Source organism: Octopus sinensis, linkage group LG15, assembly GCF_006345805.1.
Source record: "Octopus sinensis linkage group LG15, ASM634580v1, whole genome shotgun sequence".
Taxonomy (NCBI): Eukaryota; Metazoa; Mollusca; class Cephalopoda; order Octopoda; family Octopodidae; genus Octopus; species Octopus sinensis.
Window position 1 is genome coordinate 34,695,759 of NC_043011.1, and position 15,000 is coordinate 34,710,758.

General features: G+C 37.5%; 2 protein-coding genes across 2 annotated transcripts in view; one reads left to right on the top strand and one right to left on the bottom strand.

The window, feature by feature from the left end:
- The window catches only part of LOC115219670 (monocarboxylate transporter 5-like), a 44,181-nt gene extending 40,627 nt beyond the window's left edge, over positions 1–3,554 (bottom strand). The window contains exon 1 of the mRNA XM_029789846.2: positions 2,984–3,554. The gene's annotated coding sequence lies outside the window, so the exon portion shown is untranslated. The remainder of the gene's footprint in view (positions 1–2,983) is intronic.
- The window catches only part of LOC115219671 (monocarboxylate transporter 5-like), a 101,682-nt gene that overhangs the window by 7,806 nt on the left and 78,876 nt on the right, over positions 1–15,000 (top strand). The window lies entirely within an intron of this gene.

Consider the following 15,000-nt stretch of genomic DNA (forward strand, 5'->3'; position numbering starts at 1 on the left):
ATGTGAATCAATACATACGTAAGTACAGGTTATGCACTTCCATATTGAGACTGCTTACTTCTGTATATCTCCAGCATTACTAAATAAGGCCCTAATTTTCACAATGAAAATTTCAGCCTTAACATGTAGGAATATTGGCATTATTCTAAATGCTTGGCGCTCAGTTATAGTTTGATGGAAAATTATGAGCCAGGAAAAACAGAACTAAGAATTTTGATATTACAAAGAAATCCACCGACTTGGTCCAAAAATATTTATTGCCCAGTTTACAGGATAGTTTTCCTGATCACTCGGGTGGTTTGAATCGGGATGATTCATTGCTTATAATTACGACCACTGGTGAGGTTTGCAATGAAAGGCCTAGGAAGCTATTACGTAATATTTTTAGCAATTATTAACTAGGAATTGCAGTGGAAAATAACTTTAAGACGGCCAACTGCCTCGATTTCACCCTGGACCGTAACCTAGGGTTATTTTATCCATGCTACAAGCCAGATTATAATCTTTACGTAAACAGCTACTCCAATCACATGAGAAGTATGATAAAATTTGTCGTATAAGAGATCTCAGGGGTCTCTACTAAAATTTCACATTTGTCAGCAAATGAAAATATCTTTAGGCAACATGCTCAGTACTATGAGGTCCTTTATAGGGCAGGTTACAAAGACATAATTACTTTTATACCAACATCCAGACGACCTTTCAACAACAATAGTGTAAGCTACAACAAAATCAGCAGCAACAACAACTAGTGGAGGCGCAATGACCCAGTGATTAGGGAAGCGGACTCTCGGTCGTAAGGACGCTGTTTCGATTCCCAGACTGGGAATTGTGAGTGTTTATTGAGCAAAAACACCTAAGCTCCACGAGGCTCCGGCTGTACTCTTTCACCACAACTTTCTCTCACTCTTCTTCATACTTCTGCCACAAAGCAGAGGATCCATGGTGTAACCCACTATGATGTTGTAAACTTTCAGACCCTAGTCTAAATTGCGAATCCTCTATACACCAGGATGGTTCAGCTCTCCACCCGTTAAAAGCCACCGTTTACGGAATGAGAATAACAACGTAGCTTTCGCGCCCGTGCAACCGCCAGTCTACCGTGTGGTGGGTGGATCTTCGAGTTGCCATGCGCATTTTTAGTAGCTTAGAGTCGGCTCGAGTTAGATATTATTCTTTGTGGCTAATGGTGTGAGTCCTGATTGGGAGAAGAAAGAAGAACAACGACATCGACTGCTGCTGCTGCTACTACTACTACTACTACTACTACTACTACTACTACTACTTCAACTTCAACGACACGCGTAATTAACCACCAATTTCTATATTTCTGTAGTAAAAAGGAGCGTTCTATAGCAGGTTCACTCAAACCACGACATACATTATTTGTATGGAATGTCTTCATTACGGTATAAATGGAGCGAAACGGCGAAATTTAGACTGAGACAACCAATAAGTGAGAATAGAAAATTTAACTTTGCTTCCCTGAAAATAGGAAAACGAATAAGCAAGCCATGCACACTCGAACTAATGTAATACAGTACTCTTTACTCTTTTACTCTTTTACTTGTTTCAGTCATTTGACTGCGGCCATGCTGAAGCACGGCCTTTAGTCGAGCAAATCGACTCCGGGACTTATTCTTTGTAAGCCTAGTACTTATTCTATCGGTCTCTTTTTGCTGAACTGCTAGGTTACGGGGACGTAAACACACCAGCATCGGTTGTCAAACGATGTTGGGAGGACAAACACAGATACACAAACATACACACACACACACACACACACACACACACACGCACACACACACACACACACACACACACACACACACACACACACCACATATATATATATATATATATATATATATATATATATATATATATACGACAGGCTTCTTTCAGTTTCCGTCTACCAAATCCACTCAAGGCTCTGGTCGGCCCGAGGCTATAGTAGAAGACACTTGTCCAAGGCGCCACGCAGTGGGACTGAACCCGGAACCATGCGGTAAGCTACATACCGCACAGCCACTCCTGTGTCTATACATAATTTTTTGACAACTTTGCAATGTAGTTCCCAAATATGATAAAGAGCTTCTTGTGTAAACACATGTAAATTGAAATAAATTGTATTTTCATAAGATGAAACGTTATATGTTATTATTATATATGAAATGAAGGCGATTTTTTCTTTTACTTCCCACAAGGGGACAAGTGAAATGAAGGCGATTTTTTTTTTACTTCCCACAAGGGGACAAGTGAAATGAAGGCGATTTTTTTTTTTACTTCCCACAAGGGGACAAGTGAAATGAAGGCGGCAAGCTGGCAGAATCGTTTGTGTGCTGGACGAAATGCTTAGCGGTACTTTGCCCGTCGATACGTTCTGACTCGAAATTCCGCCGAGGTCGACTTTGCCTTTCATCCTCTCGGGGGTCGATAAAGTAAGTACCAGTTGAACACTGGGATCGATGTGACCGATTCATCTCCACCTCCCCCAAGCTGCCCTTGTGGCAAAAATTTGAAACGATTATTAAAGATGAAATGGGAAAAAAAAGTCAACATGTAGGCCTGACTGAGTGGTAAAAAGTTTTCTTCACAACTACGTGGTTCTGGGTTCAGTCCCACTGCGTGGCATCTTGAGCAAGTGTCTTCTACTATAGTCTCGGGTCAACCAAAGCCTTGTGAGTGGATTTGGTAGATGGAAATTGAAAGAAGTCTGTTGCATATATATATATATATATATATATATATATATAACCAGTGTTAATGTGTTTACATTGACTAAAATTCTTCGAGGTGGTGCTCCAGCATGGCCGCAGTCTAATAACAGATAAAAGATGTATTTTTTCTTAATTTATTGGTGGAAAAAAAAAGGACCTGCGATCTTTAAAATATGAATATCATGAAAGCACTTTAAAAGTAATCCAAAATATTACATTAAGTATAGGGTAACAACATGATCGATCAGTTTTTAAATACTTACTCGTTAGTAATTCAGAAAGTCGGCTTACAGTATTTGATGGTATAGTACAATATAAAATGTAATCTCTTTTCCATAGAAAAAAAAAGTCTTTCAAAACATCATCTTGGGTCCTTGAAGCGAATCTGAGTTTCCATAAGATAATTTTTCCCGTTGATGCTCAACTACAGATTAATTTTAATCCAGACGGTCTCTTCAAATTAGCCTGACTCTATAGATAAACGTTGCTTTTATTACTTGTGCTATATATCCAGCGTTAAGTTCTAAGTTTCGATGACACTGCTGTTTATTCTTTCATCGTTTCGGGGTCGATAAAATAAGTACCTGTTGAGCAGTGGAGTCGATGTGATTGATTTGCCCTTCCTATCAAAATCGTTGGCCTTATGCAAAAATTTAGAAAAACATTATTGTAATGTGAAATGAGTTGTCGTATCAATATTTTCACTGTCGTAAGGCGTCGAGCTGGCAGAAACGTTAGCACGCCGGGCGAAATGCTTAGCAGTATTTCGTCTGCCGCTACGTTCTGAGTTCAAATTCCGCCGAGGTCGACTTTGCCTTTCATCCTTTCGGGGTCGATAAATTAAGTACCAGTTACACACTGGTCTCGATGCAATTGACTTGATCCGTTTGTCTGTCCTTGTTTGTCCCCTCTATGTTTAGCCCCTTTTGGGTAGTAAAGAAATAAGAAACGTTAGCACGCCGGGCGAAATGCTTAGGAGTATTTCGTCTGTGTTTACGTTCCGAGTTCAAATTCCGCAAAGGTCGACTTTGCATTTCATCCTTTCAGGGTCGATAAATTAAGAACCAACTGCGTATTGGGGTCGATCTAAACGACTGGCCCCCCTCCCCCAAAATTTCAGGCCATGTGCCTAGAGTAGAAAGAAACCCTTGGTGATTTCTTGCTTTATGTTCAGTTGTACTGCTAAATTACTTTTTATATACAGTAATGCTTTCTTCTATAGCTGATGTACTTTTGAAATGCTTTGTACTCTTACTAGTAGATTGTTTTAAATATTACACGCTTTAACGCACTGTAAACTCTAATTTCCCTAAATATGGCGCTGTTGAAATTGGAGTGCGTCTAATATGACCATGTATCTTTTTATGCCATCAAATACGATATATTTTTACATTCTCCCATTATTTTTGGTTTCAGTTTTTAATTATGTTACTTTCTTTCCACTTTTACTTCACATAAATATTGGGTTGTCTGGAAAGTTCGTGCCGATTTATAGTAGCTTACCTTTCGACTTACCCTCCCCGGCACCTTAATTCAAGTTAAAGGAAAGATGGAGACGCATTGTGCAACAAAATGATTGATTAAAAATGTAATGGCAAGTATTCATTATTATTATGATTATTATGATTATTATTATTATTATTATTTACTTTTAATCTGCATGTTTGTTATATTCACTTGTTAAGACACACCCAGTGTCCTAGGGCGAGTGAAGGATAAAAGATGTTACAGTATGACTGAAGGCTTGGGGAGGGGAAGTGGCAGCGGCAGTAGCGAAATATCTTCATGTAATACAACAGAGATATTTAAATCGATAGGGTCTTTCTAAGGACATAGGACAGTACTTGTCAGCGCATTATAATAAAAATAATAATAATAATAATAATAATAATAATATAATAATAATAATAATAATAATAATAATAATATTATTATTATTATTATTATTATTATTATTATTATTATTATTATTATTATTATTCAGTAGTTTTATTTTTATAACGTGCTTTCACTTCACTACCGAGCGCAGCTCCGCGTGCCTTGGGTATGTGCTGTAGTTTGTTGTGATGCTCTTATGGTCACTGTATTGAGAGTGTTTTGCGTAGGATGTGTGCAGTGCCCAGTAGTGCAATTTTCTGTTTGTTATATATATTTGTAAAACCTGGTGTTTTTTGTTATGTATTTGTCTGAATATTTTTTTATCATATCTAATGCGCCTACTATGATAGGAATTGTTTCTGTTTTTAGATTCCACATTTGAGTTATCTCTGTTTCCAGGTCTTTGTATTTTGAACATTTCTCCATTTCCTTTAGAGAAACGTTGTCATCTGCTGGTATTGATACATCAATTAGAAAGTATTTTTTTCCTTCATGATCTGGCCTATTGGCCTTACTTTCTTTATCTGTGTGTATTGGCATATCACATAGTATTGTTGCTTTCTCGTTTTCTGTGACCTTTTCTAGTGTGTATTTTGCGTAGGATATGGGCAGTTCCCATAAGCACTATCTTCTGAATTTCTATTATTATTATTATTATTATTATTATTATTATTATTATTATTATTATATTATTATTATCATTATTATTATCTTTTTCTTTCAAATTTGCTTCCATTCCTTGCCGAGTGTCTTCCCGACTCCTAGGGCAAAGAAACTCATAGTATACATTGGTAGACCATTAAACTAAACTCAATAGTTCGTTCATTTTTTTTTTAAGTTAAAAAAACTATTACTACATGGGTAGTAATAGTTCTCACAGCGACAATGCTCTTCTCAATACGTGTGATGTACCAGTTAAGACAATCTTTTGCACTTCTTGCAGGGATGGTAAGCCAGGGATCATTCTCATATAATTTTTGGTTCCCTTCTTGATCATTCCTAGTGCTCCTACGATCACTGGTATTGTAACCGCCTTGAGATGCCACATTTTCTCAATTTCAATGAGCAGGTCTTTATATTTTCTGAGCTTGTCAAACTCTTTCGCCGAAATATTATGATCACAGGGGATGCTCATGTCGATCAATAAGCAAACTTTATTGTTTTTGTCTTTCACAACAATATCTGGTTTATTGGCTTTGATGGTTCGGTCTGTATGTACTGGAAAGTCCCACAGAATCGTTACACTTTCTCCTTCAGTTACAGCTTCAGGGTGGTGATTATACCACTTGTCGGCAGTTTTGATATTGTAATGCCGACTTATTAGCCAGTGTAGATATTGGCCAACTCTGTCATGTCTTAATTTATACTCCACTGGTGCTAAGACTTTACATCCAGAGATTAGGTGGTCCACTGTTTCAATCATGTCATTGCAGAATCGGCATTTTGGGTCTGCTCCATTTTTCATTACATTGGCCTGGTAGTTCCGGGTTAATAGGCTTTGATCTTGAGCAGCCAGGATGAAACCTTCGCTCTCTGCTTTTAGCCCTGAGCTCCGTAGCCACTGATGGGTTTGCTTCTGGTCGACATCAGCTTGTTTGCTACGGGCCACATATTTGCCGTGCAGAGGTTTCTCCTCCTACCTATCAGCCAATTGCTCGTGCGCTTTTTTCGTTATTATTATTATTATTATTATTATTATTATTATTATTATTATATTATTATATTATTATTATTATTATTATTATTATTATTATTATTATTATTATTATTATTATTATTATTATTATTAAATGACATGAGTTCCAGTTTGAGCACTGGGGGTTGATGTAATCGACTTCCCCGTCCCTAAAATTCGCTGGTCTTGTATCAAAATAAGAAAGGATCAATTATTATAACTTGTGGAATTGTCATAATAACATTTTCACTACCGTCATTTGCTCTAAATTCAGCTGCACTACTATTTTTTTTTACATAAAGTGATATTTTCTTTCATAGCTAAAGTACTTTTGTAATGTTTATGAATTAGTGTTGTGGTAAATATACTATTAGATTGCTTTGAATCTTACACGCTTTAACGCCCCCAAACCACTTTTCCTCGCTGAATATGCGCTATTGAAATTGTAGCGCGTCTAATATGTCCATGATTCATATATTTTTACATTCTCCCGCTATTTTTGGTTTCAATATTTAATCGTTATGTTCCTTTCACTTTTACCTTGCGTAAGTGATTCACATTCCAGCTGTCAAACGACACTCAGAATTGCAATAAAATAAGCAAAACTTAACCTAATTAACTGAAAAGTGCTTTGGCGACATTAAACGAATTCCAGCCCCTTACAAAGAACATATGTTTTGGAAATAATACAAGCGCTAATTATACTGTACCATTTGAGAAGTTTCATTAAAGGAACTGCGGCCATGCTGGAACAGTGTCTTGATGGGGTTTTTTCATCGTTTATATTGTCCCTCCTACTAAATTTCAGCCTGGCGAAAGAGATTATTTATTTATATTTATAGAATCGTCTTGTGTTCTGCCCGAAGAGGAAGGTGGTGACAGAAGAAAGCGATGCTCTGCGAGCTGGCAGAAACGTTAGCACGCCGGGCGAAATGCTTAGCAGTATTTCGTCTGCCGTTACGTTCTGAGTTCAAATTCCGCCGAGGTAGACTTTGCCTTTCATACTTTCGGGGTCGATAAATTAAGTACCAGTAACGCACTGGGGTCGATATTATCGACTTAATACGTTCGTCTTTTCTTGTTTGTCCTCTCTGTGTTTAGCCCCTTGTGGGTAGTAAAGAAATAGGTAAATACAAGTTTGGTTTTCAATTGTTTTATAGCTTTTGTTGTTTCTTCTTCATATTTGTTAGGTAGTATGATTTCTTGTTTGTATTTGTCAGCTTCCTTAAATACTGAGAACAGGTTTTTGTTTTGCTCGTATTTTGCGGCTATTTGTATCAGTGAAACAGGTGAGGTCGAATGTGTCTACCCTGAATATGCTTACAAAGGACTGCGTGGTCTATGTCTTCTAGGAATTACCAATTGTAATAGCTGTATCAGTGTTGCGTTGTTAGGTTGCTGTCTCCAAATGTATCAGGGCTGTACAGTTCGTTTCTTTATCAATTGTACGGATCTGCGTGGTTTGTTTTCTCCCGGGGTCACCAAATGTCATGGTCGAATTAAGTTTATGAGAAGCATCTGGTTTTACCAGATGTAACTGCTGAATTGTCGCTATAAGTGTTATTTCTGTTATCAGGACGTTATGGCTATGATTGGTATAAAGCTTGGTAAGTAGAGAAAGCTGCGTGTTGGTTAATTTATAGTCCCAAGAATAAATGACAGAAAAATATAGATCATATTTGCATTAGCTTTTATTTACCGTTACGTTGTGAACAATTTCTGGAGTTTATGTATTTTAGGTTGTCGTTAGCTTTGTGGTATGGTTTGAATAAGCCAGTACTTAGATCTAATGTGATATCTAAGAAGTTGACAACGGTGTATTCATCTTCTATTGAGATGAATAACTCTATGCCTTTAAAGAGCTTGACTAACTTTTTCTGTATCTTTCTAGTTCGCTCCGAGCCGAGCTGATTGAAAAACCCTGAACGAAGCTGTACAGAAAATTATACCCGGTTGCATATGCAACTAAAGGCGGCGAACTGGCAGAAACGTTAGCACGCCAGGCTAAATGCGTAGCTGTATTTCGTCTGCCGTTACGTTCTGAGTTCAAATTCCGCCGGGGTTGACTTTGCCTTTCATCCTTTCGGGGTCGATAAATAAAGTACCAGTTACGCACTGGGGTCGATGTAATCGACTTAATCCCTTTGTCTGTCCTTGTTCGTCCCCTCTATGTTTAGCCCCTTGTGGGCAGTAAAGAAATATATATGCAATTGTATATATAATAAATGCAGCTGAAATACTTGTAGGTCGTCATAACCATAAAATTATGCTGCATGATATACCATAGAATAAAAGGAAATAAATTTTGAGGATGTTGCATATGCAACTCCTCATATTCTGTGCAGTGCAAAACGTGTAGGTCGTCGTAACCATAAAAATATGCTGTATGACATAATGTAAAATAAAAGGAAATAATATAGGAGGATTAGTTAATTACGATTTTATTCAACGTATTCCCCTTTCAGATTCACACACTTATTGCATCAGTCCTTCAGATTTTCTAAGCCCTGTAAAAAAAAATTGGAAGTCAGGCTTTCCACGATACCCTTAAAACCAGGAACTTTTTAGCGATCCCCGTAAAGATATTGTTGTAAATGAAGTGTGTAGTCTCTGAATGTGTGTGAAGGGTGGGAGTGAGTGTGGATTACAAGTGCTCATTTGTAGTCTAATCCCACTCCCATCCTTTATACATACACATGCGCACAGACACAGACACACACACACACACACACACACACACACATATATATATATATATATATATATATACACACACACAGAAAACACATCAAACAATCTCTTTTTAGTTACGTTTCACTTACCCTATCTGCTCTCACTTGACAATTTCCTCCTCTTTTCTTCACTCATTTTTACCTTCATACCGTTCAAAACGCTAATTAAAGCACATGTATCACATTGCTCTTCTCCCCTCAAAATAATTGTTTACCTTCCTCGCTTGATGAAGGACCATTGTCCAAAACGTCGAATGCACACCTGTCTATTCCTTACAGTGTAAAACTAATAACTAGACACAGTGTATTCTTGGCTGCTGTTTCTTTTTCTTTGTTTATTTTGTTTATTTTTTCTTGTTACTGAAATATTACACTGGTCAACACATTTTCTGGCACAATGTTTATCAACGGTTTTTAGTTAATTTTGGGGTGCTGAATCCCAATCTCGTATCAAACTTTGTCTATCACATCAGATTTTTGAGATACAAAATCTTTAGTTTTGATAGAAACAGTTACTTAATGCTCATAAAGGAAGAATTAAACATACGTAAATGCAATTTTAATAGACAATACATCTTTTTTAATGTAATAAATCAAAGCACAAAGTTATGGGGCAAATGCACATTAGCGTGTAAGAATTAAGCTTGGTGATAACAAAATACGAATACAAAATCTCTCTTTCTCTTTTTTCTCAAATACTTGTTTCAGTCATTTGACTGCGGCCATGCTGAAGCACCGCCTTTAGTCGAGCAAATCGACCCCGGGACTTATTCTTTGTAAGCCCAGTACTTATTCTATCGGTCTCTTTTTGCCGAACCGCTAAGTGACGGGGACGTAAACACACCAGCATCGGTTGTCAAGCAATGCTAGGGGGACAAACACAGACACACAAACATACACACATACATATATATATATACATATATACGACAGGCTTCTTTCAGTTTCCGTCTACCAAATCCACTCACAAGGCATTGGTCGGCCCGAGGCTATAGTAGAAGACACTTGCCCAAGGCGCCACGCAGTGGGACTGAACCCGGAACCATGTGGTTGGTTAGCAAGCTACTTACCACACAGCCACTCCTATTCATTTTGTTCATTCATTCTGATCATCTTATTTCTGCAAGAGCTTCCTTTTGTTCTTGTTTTTTGTTTTTGACAATCTCCTTTGCACAGCTTCTGGAATGTCTCTCATCAAGCTCCAGCAGTAATCTGCCAACATGTTTGAGTCCCATCGGCCTTGGGAGCGCTCTTCCATTACTTTTACATCTTCATGAAAGGGTTTGCCTTGTTCTTCGCTAACATCATCCAAGCCCTCTGGAAACTCACCCAAATGACTGTGTAAGTAGTGCAAGTTAATGCTCATTCTACATCCAAGTGCTTTGAAATTCACGATCAGCTCCTCTACAATCTCTTGGTAGCTGTCAGCTTTCCTGTCCCCTATGAAGTTCCGTACTACATCGTAGAAGGCATTCCAAGTTCTAGCCAAGTTTTGTCCTGAGTTTTTATTAAGGGAATTATTGTAATAATGGTACACCCGTCCCGCGTGACGAGTGGTATGAACTAGTCGCTATAAATAAGGTGACAACGGTCAGTATAGGGAGAGAGTACGAAGTAGACGTTCTTAGTCGTGTCTTGACTGGTCTAACTACTATATTGCTATACTGAACTGAACTGGACGTTATAACAATTCGACGACAGAGGATTACAACAGTGGCGACGAGGAATTAACAGACTCGCGAGGATTAAACAAATTCAGAAAAGTCTTTTGTGCGAATTATGGAAGATTTGTTGGCCGGTTTGCTCGAATTGCAAAAACAGCAGCAACAACAACAAAAAGAACAACAACAGCGGCAGCTACAACTACAAAAACAACAGCAGAAGCAACAATAACAATTACTATTACCACAATAAATGCTACAGTCATCAGGAAAAAATGTTCTCGCCAGATTATGTTGCGAACTCGATAACAGAGTTTAAGTACAAACCAGACGAAGGAGTTACCTTTGAGGCTTACTATAGAAGATACGAACAAATCTTCAATAAAGAGTGCAAAGATTGGGACGACGACATGAAACCGCGTCTAATCCTAAGAAAACTGGCAGCAGGAGAACATGAGCATTACAACAATTACGTACTCCCGAAAAACCGTGACATAAATTTTAAAGATACACTAGACATATTGTAAAATTTTTAGTTAGAAAAGCTCGTTGTTCAATACACGTTGGAAATATTTGAACCTAGAAAAGAGCAACGAGGAGGACTACATCACATATGCTGGTAGAGTTAACAGATAATGTGATAAGTTCAAACTGGACGAATTAACGCCAGATATGTTCAAGTGCCTGATATTTACTCAGGGACTAACTGCAGATAAAGATGCAAAAGTAAGAACAAAAATTCTCGCTAAGCTGGAATAAAACCAAGCTGTAACCTATAATAAAACCAAGTGTCAGAAGAGTGTAACAGAATAGTAAATTTAAGACACGACACAGAGACAATTGAACACAAAGAATGCTCCCAAGTGAAACAAGTGTGAAATAGGCAGAATAGAAAACAAGTGTGTACTAAAATGCAGTACAAACAGGACAAGAATCAGGAAAAAAAAACATGTTTTGCATGTGGAGGGCTACACCTGAAGAAAGACTGTCTATTTAAGAAAGCGGAATGCTTCCGTTGTGAGAAAAATGGACGCATAAAAACGCACTGTAAAACCAAGTTGACAGAACATGGGAACAAATAAAAAAGAATAAACAGTATGTCGTCGAAAGAAAATGGTAATATAACAAAAAGAAAATTCGTAAATATGAAAATTAAAAATATCAGAGTAAAAATACAGTGATATTACTATTGTGAACGAACATACTTGGAAGCATATCGGTAAGCCGAAATTAAGTAAATTTACAAATGTAGCACATGGTGTTACGGGTAAAAGATTGTATTTTGTCGGTGAATTTGTGTGGAATGTAACATTTCGTGATCAAATAAAAACGACAAAAGTATGTGTTAAAACTTCAATTAATCTATTCGGCACAGAGCGGCTGCATGCACTCCAACATTTCCTTGACCTTCGACCCAAACCCCTACCTGACACATCCACATTCCTTCGTCTGGCCGAACTTGTCCTCTCACTTAACTGCTTCTCGTTCGCGGGTGATTTTTACCAGCAGTTCTCAGGAGTGGCTATGGGAACGAGAATGGACCCCAACGTTGGCTACATTGAGACTCAAATATTCTCAAGTTATGAAGTGTTATATGGGGTACTTAAAGCAGAATTCCACCTGGCTCTCTCCCTGATACATTTATGCACCATACAGCAAAAAAGAAGGAACTATTCAAATTGTGGAATACGCCCACAAGTGTTTTGAAAGGGAACATTGTTGGTTCAATCGAAGGTTCGAAAGAGGCTGAGGGGCTGAAACAAAAAAAAATAAAACATTTATTTCCAGTTGTTTTCTCGGATGAACTGGGTTGCTGCATGAAAACAAAGGCAAAAATTGCAGTAAAACAAAGTGCGACACTTTAAACCAAATGGAATATACCGTTCGTGGCAAAATTCCGGACGATAAAAAGTGATCCTTGACCAAAAGTAGATACTCCGTGGTTGAGACTACATATCGATTTGCTGGCCCTTTAAATGGTTCATACTACTTAGTGGTAGTTGATAGTTTTTCTAAATGGCCAGAAATTTTTAAGTCTAAAAAACCAACCCCCTCAACTGTGACAACTTTTTACATGAGCTGTTTGCGAGATTTGGCACCCCAGCCGCGATAGTGTCTGAGAATGGAATGCAATTTGTGTCTTTTGAATTCAAAAAGTTCTGTAAAACGTTCGCTGTAGAACATGTAGCTACGGCGCATACCATCCCGTATCTAACGGACAAACGGAAAGCTTTGTCGATACGTTCAAGAGAGTCCTAAGAAAGTCGAACAAGGAAGTCACGGATGAGGTAGCTCTACAACAACTCTTAAGAGTATAGCGTGTGACACCAAATCCAAATATACACCAACAGATGTGTCACCAGCGGAGCTGATATTTACGAGGAAAGTAAAATCAGTCTTCGACAAATTGCTACCGGGTAGGAAAAGAAAAATTGCAAAGGAAAATACAGCAAGATTTTTCAAAAGACATTTGTGAGGACATATAAGAACGGAAAGCTGAGTTGGGAAGATGGCGTGATTACCAAACGCATAGGAAAATGCTATACTTGGTAAAAAGTAGAAAAGGTGTATACAAGAGACACATGAACCAACTGAAACAAAGATTCGTTGAGAGCAAACTCAAGGGAATGGAAGAACTAATGGAATGGTTTTATGATACTTTTCAAGTACTAACGCGTTGATGATGGTGGTGGTGGTGGTAATGATAATTATGTTGATAACAGTAGTAGTAGAGTTGGTATAAATGATGACAATGATGATGACAACGATGGTGATGATAAGGATAATGGTGATGATGAGGATGATGATGAGGATGTTGATGATGATTATGATGATAAGGATGATGATGACATTGATCTCATATTAGTGAAATGCCGTCTATTATGGTGGCGGTGATGGTGGGGGTGGGTGGCAGCAGTATAATAAAATATCACGTTAAAAGTATGGTCTGTATTGTGGTGGTGGTGGTGGTGGTAGTGGTGGTGGTGCTGCTGCTGCTGCCGCTATTACTGGCAGTAATGGTGATAACGGGGGTGGGGCAGTGGTGTGGCGGCGGATGCTATATCACGTAACAGATGCCTTCTGCTTCAGATAACACGAAAAAAAACAAGCAATAAAAGAGTGATGATCATTATGATGATGATGATGATGATGATGATGATGATGATGATGGTAGCAGTGGTAGGGTAATTTACGCGGTAAAGAAAGGTTATCTATCCATCCTATGAATGAAAAAACAGAACGGGTACGTATGTACCCTAGATATATTAGTTTTTAATGACAGACCACATAATGTAATCCCAGATATGTTATGCGAAGAATGGATTGTTTCACACACATTACTTATCACTCTTGCATAGAGGAAATAACTAGCTACGTATTTTATCTTGGTACTTCATATTCTCTTCAGACACAGGTACACTCGGCCTGAATTGAGCTTTGGATAGACAATGCAGTCCTAGATAATGATATCAAAGGAACACATTAGATAATGCAGTCCTTGATACACTATGCCTCAAAGCCAAATTAGATGATGTTGTACTTGGTAGGCTATGTCTAAAAGACATTAGATAATGTAGTCTTTGATAGGTTGTGTCTAAAAGACACATTCGGTAATTTAGTTCTAGGTAGGCTATGCCTAAAGAACACATTAAATAATGTAGTCCTTGGTAGGCTATGTCCAAAAGACACATTAGGTAAGATAGTTCTAGATAGGCTATGTTTAAAGGAGACATTAGGTAAGGTAGTCCTAGGCAGGCTGTGCCTAGTGAACACATTAGATAACGTAGTCTAGATAGACTATGCCTATAGGACACATTAGACACAGGCACACACATGCACGCATATGCACACACATGCACTCACGCACACATGCACTACACATGCACATAGACGCGCATGTGCACACTCACACGCACATGTACACACATATACACACACACACACACTCATTTGCTGTTTCTGTGCTCCCTGATTTAAGAAATGCGTAGCAGGTCATATATATATATATATATATATATATATACTATATATATATATATATATACATACATATATATACACATATATATATATATATATAACACACATACATACACACACACATATATATATATATATACACACCATACATAACCACACATATATATATATATATATAATATATATATATTATATTATATATATATATTATATATATATATACATATTATATACACTATATATTATACATATATATATTATACAATACTATTATATACATATTATGTATATATATATATATATTATATATATATATTATATTATATATATATATACTCTCACGCACACACACA